Source organism: Amblyraja radiata, chromosome 27 (genome assembly GCF_010909765.2).
Source record: "Amblyraja radiata isolate CabotCenter1 chromosome 27, sAmbRad1.1.pri, whole genome shotgun sequence".
Lineage (NCBI taxonomy): Eukaryota > Metazoa > Chordata > Chondrichthyes > Rajiformes > Rajidae > Amblyraja > Amblyraja radiata.
Window position 1 is genome coordinate 14,116,016 of NC_045982.1, and position 15,965 is coordinate 14,131,980.

The following is a 15,965-nucleotide window of genomic DNA, read 5'->3' on the forward strand; positions in this document are numbered from 1 at the left end:
CTCAGCGGGTTAGGCAGCATCTCTGGGGAACATGGAGCGGTGATGTTTCGGGTAGGGACCCTTCATCAGTCAGAAGAAGGATCCCGACCAGAAACATCACCTATCCATGTTCTGCAGAGATGCTGCCTGACCCAGCTGAGTTTCTCCAGCACTTTGTGTCCTACAATGAAATTCTTACTTGGAGCAGCACAACAGTGGTGTAAACACATTACTCAACCGATAACACAATAAACAACAACAAAAAAGTTTAAGAAATAACAAAATATATAGTCCAAAACAATTTGAAGATTGCAAAAAGTGGTGAACACTGTCCAGTCCATCACTGGTACACACCTCCCACCATGAAAGGGACCTACAGGAGCTGTTGCCTCAAAAAATGCAGCCAGCTTCATCAGAGGCCCACATCACCCTGGCCTACACTCTCATTTTACACCTACCATTGGGAAGAAAGTGCATCCAAGACAGTTCTCTGTCATCCTGATTAATTTTACTGTTTGGATGCCTTGTTGTCACCTTCTCTTCATCTAGCAATGAAACATTGTACATTTCCATGATCACGGTCTGCTTTGATCTGTCATTTTCACACCTTACATTCTCTCTGTACCCATCCATATCTCCAATTTCCCTCCAGCCTGACTCAGTTTGAAGGTCTCGACCTGAAATGTTGCCCATTCCTTCTCTCCAGAGACACTGAGTTATTCCAGCATTTTGTGTCTGTCAAGACAGTTCGTAGCTCATAAGGTCATAGGAGTGCAATTAGGCCATTCGGCCCACCAAATCTACTCCACCATTCAATCGTGGCTGATCTATCTCCCCATCCTAACCCCATTCCCCCCATATCCCCTGACACCCGTAGCTCTTGCACTATAACTAAAATGAAGAAGGGTCTCGACCTGAAACTTCGCCCATTCTTTCTCTCCAGAGTTACTCCAGCTTTTTGTGTCTATCTTCGGTTTAAACCAGCATCTGCAGTTCCTTCTTACACAATAGAACATTGTAGTTCTTGCAATGTAACTTATTCTGACCAATAGGCAAGGAAGCTGAACTATACCACACTCCCTAATGTGTGGCAGCAGAGAGCCTTGACCCCGGCACAGAATGTGTTTGCAGAGAGGGGAAGGCGTTTCGCCTTTCAGAGGAGACAAGTAGCTGCCTGGATGGACTGGAAGGGGAGGCGGCGCCGTTGCCCGGGAGACGAGTGTAAACAAGTCGCTGCCGCCCAGATATGGAGCGTTGTGGGAAGAGGAGCCGGTCGGCGGAGGCCGCACAGCCACGGGTAAGTAAGGGGAGGCGAGGGGAGGCGAGGGGAGGCGAGGGGAGGCGAGGGGAGGCGAGGGGAGGCGAGGGGAGGCGAGGGGAGGCGAGGGGAGGGCTGACTGTACAGTACAGCTGTTCGATCGGACAACTGTTGCCGACCTCTGTACCTGGCAGCAGCACATTTTAGAAGCTCTCGTGGTTCAAGTGATTTCAATGTCGATTTTCTCTTATTTATAAACCTCCCCCCTTTCACATGACGATAAAGAAAGTGTCCAGGGAATGCAAATTCAATTCCTTGGGAATTTATCACCGTAATTTTATATAAACTAGTTAACCCGTCCAGAAAGTTCTACACATGAAAGTTAGGGCGAATGTCAGTTTCTTGTTCATCATTTCCCCAGGTATTGTTCATAAGATGCAAGGGATAGTAGACACAAAATGATGGAGTAACTCAGCAGGACAGGCAGCACCTCTGGAGATTACTCCAGCATTTTCTATCTATCTTCGGTGTATACCAACATCTGCAGTTCCTTCCTACTCTGGTGCTCTGGCCCACTTTAATTCCACCATCATTGGTGCTTCCTGCTGTTTCTTACATGGCCTTCACTTGTCTTCCCTCTAAAACAGGCTGATTATGCCCTGAACATCACTGTACATCTTCACTTTTAGTTGCTTGATATATGATGGCCGTATAGAATTGGACCATCATTGCCTGTGGCAGATTGTGCTTCCTCAGCTGCCCCAGGAAGTACATCCTCTGTTGTGCCTTTTTGACTGTGGAGTCGATGGTGCCCCCACCCCCCCCCCCCCATTTAAGGTCCTTGGAGATGATGGTTCCCAGGAACTTAAAATATTCCACAGATGTGACTGTGGTGTTGTTCATGGTGAGTGGGGTGAGGGGAGGGGGAGCTCTCCTAAAGTCCACAATCAATTCAACTGTCTTAAGAGCATTGAGCTCCAGGTTGTTGCGATGACACCAGGACGCCAGCTGTGTCACTTCCTGTCTGTAGGCAGTTTCCTCCCCATCCTGGATCAGTCCAATCAGGGTTGTGTCGTCCGCAAACTTGAGAAGCTTGACAGAGGAGTCTGTGGAGGTACATTCATTGGTGTAGAGAGAGTAGAGGAGAGGAGAGAGTACGCAGCCTTGCGGTGCTCCCATGCTGAGGGTCTGCGCGTCCGAGATGTGCTTTCCCAGCCTCACATGCTGCTTCCTGTATATTAGGAAGCTGGTGATCCACTGACAGAGGGGTTCAGGCACAGTCAACTTGGAGAGTTTGGAGTGTAGTAGCTCTGGCACAATGGTGTTGAATGCAGAGCTAAAATCAACAAACAAAATCCTCGCATAGGTCCCCTGGCAGTCTAGGTGCTGGAGGATGAAGTGCAGGCCCAGGTTGACTGCATCATCCACAGAACTATTGGCCCGATATGCAAACTGCAGAGGGTCTAGTAGGAGGTTAGTGATATTTTTCAGCTTGGCCAGCACAAGCCTTTCAAGGGTCTTCATGACTACAGAGGTCAGTGCAACAGGCCTGTAGTCTGTAAGACCAATAATCCTTGCCTTTTCGGGTACAGGGACAATAGTGGAGACTTTGAAGCAGGCAGGGACAGTACAGGTTTGCAGGGACGGGTTGAAAATGTCTGTGTAGACCGGTGCCAGTTGTTCGGCACAGAGCTTGAGAGCAGAGGGGAAAACATTGTGCGGTCTTGGAGATTTCCGGCTTCTGTCTTCTGAACAGCCTTTAGAGCGAAAAAATACGGGTATCCAGAGGTTCTGGCTGTTCTCCCTCTTTTATCTCTTAGTTGCCTCCTGTATTTATTAGCTAATTACTCCTGACAGCTAAAGTGTATTTATTATATAAAGTTTAGTCTTTTGTATTAGTTCATTATTTTACCTCATAGATCCAACATTTGAATTAGAATGTGTTGATATAGCAATAGCAATATTATTGTAACACATCAGCTAACTATTAAAAATGCAGATTTTTAATGGAAAATAATTGAAATCATTATTTGCTGCAATGTAATGGTGCATTTCATCAACTGGCTGCTCACACCATTGCCATCATTCCTCACTCTATCTACTATTCTACAGCCTGCAGTATTGACCCACACTCAAGGACTGCTCACTGACACTGTTTTGTTGTCAATCTCGGGAGAATGCCGCAACGACGGTGACATCTTTCATTGATCCATGTCTTTATGAAATACCTAACAATACCTTTCTGTTTTGCCCGTTGTACTGCTGAGAGGTTGAAACCAGACACAAAATCACAGCACTCACAGTGACTTTTAGCTCATGTCTTTCATTTTGTTGGAATCAGACCAAACTGCGATGCATGGTCTAAATCTTTCCTTTCATAAGATAGGGTATCAATATGCATTAGAAAAAAGAAAGATAATTAGTAATTACGAAATTTAATAATTGATTGACTGTTAATGGCCTATGAGTATTTCATGTTAGCAAAGATGTTAGATGCAATTGGTCAAATGCAGTGAGCTAATGCATGTTTTGTGTAGGAGGTTTGCAACTGCAAAATTAATTTCCCAATGCTTCATTGCAGTAAAACAGGGCTTGCATGGAATATATGCATTAAAACCCCTACCTGCTCTTTCCCCAATGGAAGACGGATCAGGGGAACTCTAGTAAGTTGTGTGGCGATCAGGTGTGGTGAGTGATTATTGACAGAAACCCACTATAAGGCCATTAGCCACCGCCCAACTTAACAACAGGCCTGGCTCGCCCGCTGCGAAAAAAGGTCATAAGGTCATTTGGTCATAAGGAATAGGAGTAGAATTAGGCAATTCGGCCCATCAAGTCTACTCCGCCATTCGATCGAGGCTGATCTATCTCTCCCTCCTAACCCCATTCTCCTCCCTTCTCCCCTTAACCTCTGACATCTGTACTGATTAAGAATCGATGTATCTCTGCCTTAAAAATATCCACTAACTTGGCCTCCACAGCCTTCTGTGGCAAAGAATTCCACAGATTCACCATCCTCTGACTAAATAAATTTCTCCTCAAGAGGGTAGAAGGAGACGATGGCGGTCGCTGAACAAAGGCCTGGTAAGAAGCACCTTCCGCGCCCTCAAGGTTGGCTGAGGGAGGTGCCCCAGGAAACACAGGCTGAAGAGGGCCGTGCAAGGAGAGGACAATGGTTCGAGGATGACCAGGATGGAGGTGATGGCTGCAACAGGCCCTTGTGGCCAGCTGCAGCTGGGATTGTCAAATGGGGCCAAAATGACATCTCTTGCATACAGACTCCGTGGGCTGTTCTGTACATTTTGGTCTAACCAGGAGATTATGCTCATGTATGGTGATAGTCTTGCTGAGTCGCATGCAATAACAACTACAGTATTTCACTATTACAGTATTTCTAATAAAGAAAACATTGAACCATTGGACTCCTGTTCAGTATGTTGCAGGGTTTGGAATCTATCCTTTCACATTGAGTTGGTGGTTGGGGTCATTCATCAGCTGCTGGGAACGGTGGCGGTCATGATGAAGCAGTGATCAAGATCTGGCGGAGGTGAGGTTCAGGATCATGATCAGGCTAAAATATAATTTTGTGAGTCGCATGGCAGATTTAAGGTATAAGAACTTAAACAGGACCTACCTGTAGATGATTCTCATTGCCAGACTCCAAAGCCGGGAATGTGCTTGAGCAGTTCACCTTTCATATATGTTGACTACTTGTACCATGGGCTGGGACGGCAATCCCAATGCTCAAGAATGCAAGATGCTGCAGGGAGTGGTCGATTAAATCCAGTCCATCATGAGCACAGCCCTCCCCTCCATCAAAGGATCTACATGAGGTGCTGACAATGGCAGCTTCTACCATCAAAATCCCCACCATCCAGACCAGGCCCTCTTTTCACTGCTATCATTGGGCAGGGGGTCTCACTCACCACACCAGGTTCAGGTACAGCTTGTTTCCCGCAAAGGTCAGGATCCTGAACCAACTTGCAAAACTCTCAAAAATAGCTTTAAGGTGAGAGGGGCAAAGTCTAAAGAAGACGCGAGAGTCAAGATTTTTACCCAGACAGTGGTGAGTTCTTAAATGTGCTGCCAGGGGTGGTGGTGGAGGCAGGTACAACAGTGGCTTTCAGGAGACTTTTGGACAGGCACAGGGATATACTGGGAATGGAGGGGAAAGGAACACGTGTAGACAGATGAGATTAGTTTATCTTGTTGGGCAGACATGATGGGCCAAAGAGCCTATTCCTGTGCTCTACTTTAACCCTTGTCCTACCTCAACAATGGTTCACCATGGACCATGTGGGTAGAATAGTGTTAGTTGCGGGGATCGCTGGTCGGTGTGGACTCGGTGGGCCAAAGGGCCTGTTTCCACGCAGTTTCACCAAACTAAACTAAAAACGTCTTGAACTGCTACGATGGACATTTTTTAAATTGTGTTTTGCACTAATGTTTTTTTTCGTAGTATTCTTTCTTTGAGAACCTTTACGTGTAATTTATGTACACATTGTTTAGTGTGTTTGTCTGAGCCTGTGTGCCTGTGGTGTTGCTCCAAGCAAGATTTTCATTGTACTTGTCTCTCACCACACTTGTGTATTGGACAATAAACTCAACTTGACTTGACTTCATTCAAAATATATCTCACATTTACTGTGAAGTCTTGCTGACCTTGCCTGTGGACTGCATGTAGGCAACATGTGGGCAGTTTGGTCCTGAGTTCGACTCTTCGCAGATGATGCCATAATTTATAGTGGGATTAAAACACCAGAAGACAGCTTGTCCTTACAGAAGGATGTGGATGCTCTCTGTGAGTGGGGAAAAACCCTGGCAGATGTCATTCAATGCAAGCAAATGTCATACCATGCATGTCTCACACAAGACTAAACCACTTTTATCGAAATACCACATGGGTAGCCATACATTGCTTGCTGTCAACCATCACCCGTATCTAGGAGTCGAATTAAGCAAAGATTTAAGTTGGGGGACGCATATAGGTCAAGTGTCCAACAAAGCAAATAGAACTCTTGGCCTTCTCAAAATAAATTTTCACGCATGTGGTACATCCGTCAAAGAGAATGCCTACAAGTCCTTGGTCAGGCACAAATTGGAATATTGTGGAGCCGTATGGGATCCTTTCAACAACAAGATCACCCTGGAAAAAGTACAACGCCGAGCAGCCCGCTTTGTATGTAATGACTACAAGCGCAAATCAAGCGTGAATAATATGCTGACTTCTCTCGGATGGGATACACTAGTAATGCACGCCTAGAGCGCCGCAGAATCAAGGGCCTGTCCCACTTGGGCGTCATTTGCGCGTCACGCAGATGGCGTGCAAAGATTTTGTGAATCCCAAAATCCTGGGGCGCCGCGCTCGACCGTGCGTCACCGCCTACATCACCACGCACCATGCGCGCATAATGCACGCCATGCGCGCATCATATGCACGTCATGCGTCGTGACGCGTAAATAATGTCACGTAAATGACGCGTAAATGACGCTCAAGTGGGACAGGCCCTTCAGGCTAAGACTTATTGCAATTTACAAGGAGATTCACAAAATCACGCCATCAAATCTCCCGTCATCCCAGAGCACCAACTGCCATGAAACAAGACAAAATAACGGTCCCTACATCATCAACTCATTAAATTTCAATAAACTTTGTGACCAATATTCCCTTTGCCCAAGGACGATAAGGGAATGGAATAGGTTACCACCCAACACACGTGCTGCTCCCGATGTTAAGTCATTTAAAAAGGGGATTGAGCAACTAGATCCCCTCAACTTGATCAAAAAGGCCCACCAATATTTAATCACTATTCTACTCACTCCAACCTGGGCGAGATAACCACTGATGAGGTGTTTGCGCAGTGTTCAACCAGAACCAGAACCAGAACCAGAACCAGAACCAGAACTGACTTGATCGAGTGCTATTTTTCACAAGGAATTACTTTATTAAAAACTGAAGGCAGAATGCCAACAGAACAAGGTGACAGAACTTTAGTAGTCATGCTGATGCAGGGCACAGCTCGGTGCAGGCTCAACAGATTTCACTGATACACTCAAGTGCCTATTTTGATCATGTTGCCGCTGAGTGAGTGTGTCTGGGGGGGTGGGGGGGGCGAGAAAAGGTGGAAACAGCAGAGGAGATTGCAGTGAGGCTATATGTTATCCACAAGAAGAGTAGGAAAATCGGAGGGATTTTCTGTGAAATTATAGGAAGCACAGATATGATATATGGTTAGATCTTTTTCCCAATGTGGAAATATCAAATACCAGAGGTAATATCTTTAAGGGAAGAGGGGGAAGTATAAAGGAGATTTATGCGGGATTTTGTTACACTGAGGGTTGTGGATTCCTGGAAATTACAGTTATGGGAAGTGGTGGAAGCAGATACAATAGCAATGCTTCAGAGGCATATAAACATACACATCTGCAGTTTAAAATCTCATTTGGCACAGACATTGTGGGCCAAAAGGCCTGTTCCTATGCTGACCTACGCCCATTCAAACCATGTAGCTCTCCTGTTCACTTGTGTTGATAGATGGGGACCAAAATAATGAAAAAGTAAAACAAGTTTCTCACTTTTAAAACATAAATTGGATTTAAAAAAAAATATATATCGGAAGGCACATGTACAGCTTTCCTCAGTCTCTGTAATAATTGTAACAATTCTCTGTGAAATAATTGATTATATAGGCCTTGAATGTATTGGTATTGATTTATTATTGTCACGTGTACTGAGATATAATGAAAGACTTTGCCGGCATGCTGTCTGTCCAATCAGATCATACTATACATGAGTACAAGCTAGCGTACATGAGTACAACAGGTAGTGCAAAGAGAAAAATACCAGAGTGCAGAATATTGTGTTACAGCATTATAGCATTAAGGCTACAGAAAAAGTACAAATAAGAAAAAAGTGCAAAGTCCATACTGAGGTAGGTTGGGAGATCGGGGCTACATCCTTAATTTATGAGAGGTCTGTTCAGTCATCTGATAACAGCAAGGAATAATTTTGATTAGGCCTCCAGAATGCATATAGAGGGATAGTTTCCTCTGTTGTGTTCACTAGACCATTCCAATTCAACTTCTACCCTATTTACGCTAACATGTGATTGGAATTAACCAGAAATAAGTGATATGTTTTCTACGCTGGTAAAATCACTTAAGCGACACCTCAGTTAAGGTGAATAGTGTGTATTCTTTGTAAAACTGCTACACAGCTCCTATTTCTCTATTAAATATCATAGTATTTATTTCGCATACTATTTAATTACACTAATTGCAAGTGATGTTTAGATTTAACAGTTTTGTTTTCTTATTTTCCATTCTAACATGATTATTTTCCAATCATAAATAATACTCTGAAGCTGCCTCACCCGCTGAGTTTCTCCAGCATTTTTGTCTACCATACTCTGAAGGAAGTTCATTGGCTTGAAATGATAACTTTGCATAGCTCACTTTGCTTACCCCGTTTTTCTTTCTTTCATTTCAAAATTTCCAGTACCTATAATATTTTTATTTTGAAAACAATGATTGAATTGGTGACATTCACAATATTTAAGATAGACATTAAGTGCTGGTGTAACTCAATGGGTCAAGCAGCATCTTTGGAGAAAAAAGGGTCCCTTCTTCAGACTAAGAGTAGAGAGTAGCTTCCCTCTACCTTCAGTCTGAAGAAGGACCCTGACCTGAAACATCACCCATGCTTTTTCTCCAGCGATGTTGCCTGACCTGCTGAGTTCCTCCAGCACTTTATGTCTATCTTTGGTATAATCCAGCATCTGCAGTTCCTTTCTTCACAATACTCAGTTGGATTTAATTCAGGCCCTTCCAGTCCTGTGGTGTCCACTGACGTCAATTATGAGCTGACTCCTCTTCAGTTGTCTCGTTATTTTTGTTTTCTGGCTTGTTAACTTTTATCCTCTTTATTTTGGTCTGATCAATACCCTAGTTCCTCACTAACACTGACTGACTCCTACAGCCATGCCACCAAATTTAGCAATTTATGCCAAAGAAATGCTGCACAGATCTGTCCTTGTTTTGGGATTAGTTGTCAACTTGATTGTAATGATTAGTCATCATTAACAAACTCGTCAGCAAAGGCATGTGAAAAATTGGGGCTAATTGCCAAAAAAGGCACAAAATGTTTATTGATTTTCCTGTACTAAATTTGTGACAGGAAAGTCCTTCAGTAATAAGCTAGTTAATGTCCTCAATGTTTTGGGGTTGGATATCGTGCTCCCTCTTGTGTTATGCTCGTTAACTGCAAAAATTAGATGATAAATGCGAATAATGTGTTGCGATTTCTAAAACGAAGCAAAACAAAGTCTAATTATTTCCTTTTCCTTTTGATGAAGAAGCATCATCCTCTTCCGTGACCTTCTCAAGCAGTCCTTCAGGATGGTGAATTATTTGCTTTCACTCCAGTTCTGTGAGGAATGTGAAGGCTGATGAGGCCACTGTGCGACCTGCAAACTCAGCTACAGGTGCAACAGAAGGTTCTTCATTGGGTGGATGTGTGGGTTGTTTGGTAGTGTGTTCTTTTTTTTGGTATTCTCCAGAGTTTTATGTGTTCTCAGCACCATCCCAGATGCTCCATTTTTGATTTTGGCGTCGTTTTGGGCTATGTACTGTATGTTAACTTTTACCAAAAGGGCTTTCAGGAATCCTTGAATCGTTTCCTTTGCTCACTGGTATTCTCTTGCGGTGATGAAGCGTCGAACAATGTGCCCGTTCCTGGAGTTTGGTGACTGATGTGTGAATGAAATGGCCTGCCCATCTGAATCAGAATGTAGTTACAATCTTGATGAAAGGATTATTGGCCAAGGAGAGAACACTGACATTGGTTCTCTGATGCTCTCAATAGGTTGGGAAAATTTTGCAGAGCTAAAGCAAGAAGTATTTTTCCCTTGCTATGTACGAGTGGTTTATTACTCAGTAAAGTACAGGAGGGGAGGAACCATACATTTTCTTGCCAGGTTTACGCTCTTGATTTGAACACCCTTTTCCTCAGACATTCAACGTCTTTGCTGGTGCACTTATAATAATCCTTCTTCATCATCATCTAACATGATCCCATTTCCAGGTTCCTGTGGATGTTGTGGTGGGTGGCTGCATTGTGCTATTGGGGAAATTGTTCTGTGAATATTTGGTGTTGTGTGCCTTTTCCCGTACACTTCAGTGGATGAGCTTATGATGTCTTGGAGCTCAGCTCCGCAAGTGCCCATACAAAATCACTATCTGTGTACTGCAGCTCAATGGCTGGGTTTGGACTGACTGTAGCTTCCCATTCATCATATTGATTAGCTTCATTCGCAAGGAAATCAATATGCTCTTTGTGGGAACGATAAGAAACATTTGCAGACAAAAGGAACTGCAGATGCTGGAATCCAGCTTAGAACTAAGTGCTGGAGTAAATTAGCCAGTCAGGCAGCATCTCTGGAGGACATAGATAGGTGATGTTTTGGGTTGTGACCCTTCTTCAGACTGAAGAAACAATTGCCAGAATATTCAGAAAATTGATGCTCTACTATCATTTTGTAATGAGGATCTTTTAGTTGTGGGGGTACAGTTATATTATTAATAGACAATAGAAACAGAAAATACTGGGAAACCACAGCAGGCACCTCTGTGGAAAGAGAAACAAACAACATTTCAACCTGAAGACCATTTGTCAATTGGGAAAGTGAGAAACAAATTTGCATTAAGGCCAATTGCCAAACATCAGTGCTTCAAGCTTTAGGACCATAAGGCATTAGGAGTAGAATTAGGCCATTTGGCCCATCAAGTCGACTCCGCTATTCAATCATGGCAGATCTATTTTTCCCTCATAACCCCATTCTCCTGCCTTCTCCCTGTAACTTTTGACACCCTTACTAATCAAGAAGGTATCAATCTCCACTCCACTTTGGCCTCCACAGCCACCTGTGGCAATGAATTCCACAGATTCACCACCATCTGGCTAAAGAAATTCTTCCTCCTCTCCATTTTAAAGGTTTGTTCATTTATTCTGAAGTTGTTTCCTCTGGTCCTCAACTCTCCCTCTACTGAAAATATCCACCCTCCATCCACTTTATCTAGGCCTCGATACAAAGTTGGATTTTTTTGAGGTGATAGCAAAGGAGGTCAATGACGGCAGAATATTTGATGTAGACATTTGACAAAGTCCCATTCAACAGTCCGATCATGAAAACAAATGCCAATTTAGAAGCGGCACCCTGACCAGGTGGTAGAGTTGCTGCCTTACAACACCAGAGACCCAGGTTTGATCCTGACCACGAGTGCTTGTCTTATAGAAACTTACAAAATTCTTAAGGGGTTGGACAGGCTAGATGCAGGAAGATTGTTCCCGATGTTGGGGAAGTCCAGAACAAGGGGTTACAGTTTAAGGATAAAGGGGAAATCTTTTAGGACTGAGATGAGAAAAACATTTTTCACACAGAGAGTGGTGAATCTCTGGAATTCTCTGCCACAGAATGTAGTTGAGGCCAGTTCATTGGCTATATTTAAGAGGGAGTTAGATGTGGCCCTTGTGGCTAAAGGGATCGGGGGGGTATGGAGAGAAGGCAGGTACAGGATACTGAGTTGGATGATCAGCCATGATCATATTGAATGGCGGTGCAGGCTCGAAGGGCCGAATGGCCTACTCCTGCACCTATTTCCTATGTTTCTATGTATGGAGTTTGTACATTCCCCCAGTGACCTGCGTGGGTTTTCTCCTGGGTCTCCGGTTTACTTCCTTACTCCAAAGACATACAGGTTTGTAGGTTAATTGGCTTGGTGTAATTGTAAATTGTCCCTAGTATGTAGGTGGGACAGAGTGGGTCGAAGGGCCTGTTTCCACGCTGTATCTCTAAACAAAATTAAACTATAGATCCGGGAGAGAGTTCCATCTAGGTTCCAAAATTGGCGGAACAGCAGTGTGGATTTACTCAATGTATGTAATTGCCTCTACAACGATGAATATAAAGTTCCCTTAACTAAGAAATGAAAAGCTTTCATCATTTAACTCGGTTCAGGGATTCAAAAAGATAAGTATTTACAGGAATGAAAAATATTTAGCACAGGTCAGCACCTTGTGTCGTAATTTTAGAACTGCTCAAGTAAATGTTTTTCTCTGCTTAATCCCCCACGAGCAACGATTTACTTTGCATAAAAACAAAACAATGAGGGGAGAGACCCACTGTGGAAAGCCTCTGCTATATTTATGGTTGATGCACATTTACAGTACTTCCTGCTGTTCGTTGAATGAAATTTAAATATTTCTGCTTGAAAGAAGCTGAATGACATGAAATAAGCTGGGGAGATGGGGAGTCATTGACTATAATAGTTTTGAACAAAATGAATAAGCAATTTTTAGATTGGGCCCCATGTTTTGTTTTCCAGAATTGCACCTGGCAGCAACCAAAAGATTGAAGTTTGTAGATCTGGGTGGGGTCGCTGGAATGATGCTGTCGGGTTTTCAGTTACTTTGAATGGGATTTTATTAAATACATACCTCCTAAAACCAACACAATGAAGAGGGAAAGGGTTCATTACATCTAATTGGAGGTTGTTTACAGAGGCAAATAGCGATTTTTGCAGTCAGGAATATGAATGTTGGGTTGATCTGGGCTATGCTACATCAGTCAGAAGGTACTGTATCTAGTTTTGATGTCGTGGCAAAAGTAGGTCTTCATTTATAGCAGTTGCAGCCAGAAGGCCCTGGGTTTGACATGAGGTCTGACTTCCAGAGGATAGATCTGCTTAGTGTCCATATAAACCATAAACTGGATAGACTCAGCTTGTACTCGCTAGAATTTAGAAGATTGAGGGGGGATCTTATAGAAACTCACAAAATTCTTAAGGGGTTGGACAGGCTAGATGCAGGAAGATTGTTCCCGATGTTGGGGAAGTCCAGAACAAGGGGTCACAGTTTAAGGATGAAGGGGTAATCCTTTAAGACCGAGATGAGAAAAAAAAAAATTCACACAGAGAGTGGTGAGTCTCTGGAACTCTCTGCCACAGAAGGTAGTTGAGGCCAGTTCATTGGCTATATTTAAGAGGGAGTTAGATGTGGCCCTTGTGGCTAAAGGGATCAGTGGGTATGCAGAGAAGGCAGGTACAGCATACTGAGTTGGATGATCAGCCATGATCATATTGAATGGCGGTGCAGGCTCGAAGGGCCAAATGGCCTACTCCTACACCTATTTTCTATGTTTCTATAATAATAATAATAATGGATGGGATTTATATAGCGCCTTTCTAATACTCAAGGCGCTTTACATCACATTATTCATTCACTCCTCAGTCACACTCGGTGGTGGTAAACTACTTCTGTAGCCACAGCTGCCCTGGGGCAGACTGACGGAAGCGTGGCTGCCAATCTGCGCCTACGGCCCCTCCGACCACCACCAATCACTCACACACATTCACACACAGGCAAAGGTGGGTGAAGTGTCTTGCCCAAGGACACAACGACAGTATGCACTCCAAGCGGGATTCGAACCGGCTACCTTCCGGTTGCCAGCTGAACACTTAGCCCATTGTGCCATCTGTCGTCCCGACAGATGGCGCAATCTATGTAAGTGATATGGACTTTGGGGGGGAAAAACAAATTACCACACAATTTAATGGAGGGTGGTGGGGTTTCAGGTGGTAGGGTGCAGGGATTGGAAGTGAGGGACAAATAGGAACTTATTTAAAAAAAACTTTATTTTGTTATTTAATGCTTCTGTATAGTTCCAGCGGTGTGTTAAATGCAAATAGGAAATGTTGGAAACACCCACAGGTCAGGCAGCATCTGTGGAAAGGGTTACAGTGCTAATATTTCAGGTCTAAGATCCTTTGTTGGAGAACCTCTGAATATGATGAAGACAGTATACGTGTGGGACTCAATGAGAGATTCACAAAACAGTAGCATAGAGATTGACTGGTGGCCACGAAGGTGTTGTTAGATGTTGCCCTGTGCAGATTCTTGATCCTTTTGGTCGGCTGCTAGTATGTTGAGAAGGGCCTGAGGCCAAGAGTCAAGAGTGTTTTATTGTCATATGTCCCGAAGCAGAACAATGAAGTTCTTACTTGATGCAGCACAACAGATATGTAAGTATAGTACTCTGTAATAGTACCCGATGTTATTGTAGATTATGCAATGGGAATTGAGGTTGTGAGTAGGACCAATTTGGGGGGGGTTCATGAAGGAAGGTGGTCCAGCAGTTGGGGGTAAACCATCTAGATTGGAGGATGAGATGGGTAGTGATTGGGAATCAACATAGGGTGATCAGACCAGGCGTGATGGTGGACAAGGTTTGCAGGATCTAGGATTTAGGGTTGAGATTAGTGATGATGGCCCTGGATGTGAGGAGATGTGAAGGCTGGCGTTGGGAAATTAGTGGGTGGGGTTTCAGGGTTAGGGGGTTAGGTCATACCAGTGAGGGGACAATAGATAATAGGTGCAGGAGTAGGCTATTCGGCCCTTTGAGCCAGCACCGCCATTCAATGTGATCATGGCTGATCATCCACAATCAGTACCCCGTTCCTGCCTTCTCCCCATATCCCCTGACTCCACTATCTTTAAGAGCCTTATCTAGCTCTCTCTTCAAAGTATTCAGAGAACCGGCCTCCACCGCCCTCTGAGGCAGAGAATTCCACAGACTTACAACTCACTGTGTGAAAAAGTGTTTCCTCATCTCCGTTGTAAATGGCTTACCCCTTATTCTTAAACTGTGGCCCCTGTTTCTGGACTCCCTCAACATCAGGAACATGTTTCCTGCCTCTAGCGTGTCCAAACCCTTAATAATCTTATATGTTTCAATAAGATCCCCTCTCGTCCTTCTATGAGGGAGAGGGTGCTGTGGTAATGACTCTGTTGGAGCTGTGAGCTGAAACTGGGCCGTATATTTTTAAAATAAGCATATTTTCACGTCATCGGTGTGGGTTTCTATACAACCCCCTGCCACAATTGCTAGTGCAGTTTTGCAGCTGGCCAGTGAGAAGTTCAGGCACCTCACTTCCAACTTGCTGCCCCTGTAGATTAGTACCTGTTTGCATGAATCAAAAGGGTGGGGTCAAACCCATATCAAAGTATTCAAAGGTACTCAAAGGTTTTTATTAGTCACATTCACATACACCGAGGTGTAATGAAGTGAAATGCTTTTTGCCATTTTGCAACACACAAAAAAAAAGAATACAGACATAACACCAATGAGAGTCTTAAACACAAAGAACATCTCCCCACAATGGCTCCCACCATGAGGGAAGGCACAAAGTCCCCAACCCCAGTTCACCCATAGTCGGGCCTATTGAGGCCTCCACAGTTGCCTCTACGGAGGCCCGATGTTCCTGGCCGTTCTCGCCGGGTGGTGGTGCTCCGGCGTCGGGAGAGTCCTCACAGCGGCATGGGAACCCTGGAACGGCCGCCTCCGTACTGGAGGCCGCGGCTTCCGAAGCCAACAAGGCCGCGCCGGATGGAGCTCCACAACTGGCGATCTCGTCGTGAGATCCCAGGCTCCCGGTGTAAAGTTCGGTGCCGCCGCCCGCAGCTGGCCGCTCCACAGTCCCGCAGCTCCGCGATGTTGTTCCCGGCGGTCTCAGCTCACCGGAGCTCCAGCGCGGCGACCCAGGCAAGGCATCGCCCGCTCCACGATAGCGCTCCAGCGCTGTGCCGCCGCCGAAGCCGAGGTTCTGGGTGGACCGCGACAGGAAACGCCGCTCCAGGCCCGCTGGTAGGCCGCGAGGACGGGTCGAAGCTGCA

At 44.7% G+C, this 15,965-nt stretch overlaps 1 protein-coding gene across 2 annotated transcripts in view; it reads left to right on the forward strand.

Moving 5' to 3' along the window:
• The first annotated feature begins 1,138 nt into the window (after positions 1-1,138).
• Positions 1,139-15,965, forward strand: part of stpg1 (sperm tail PG-rich repeat containing 1) — a 45,183-nt gene continuing 30,356 nt past the window's right edge. Inside the window, exons 1-2 of one of the 2 annotated variants that reach the window (XM_033045189.1) lie at positions 1,139-1,276; positions 9,592-9,720. The gene's annotated coding sequence lies outside the window, so the exon portion shown is untranslated. The remainder of the gene's footprint in view (positions 1,277-9,591; positions 9,721-15,965) is intronic. The other variant, XM_033045188.1, reaches the window with a different exon arrangement.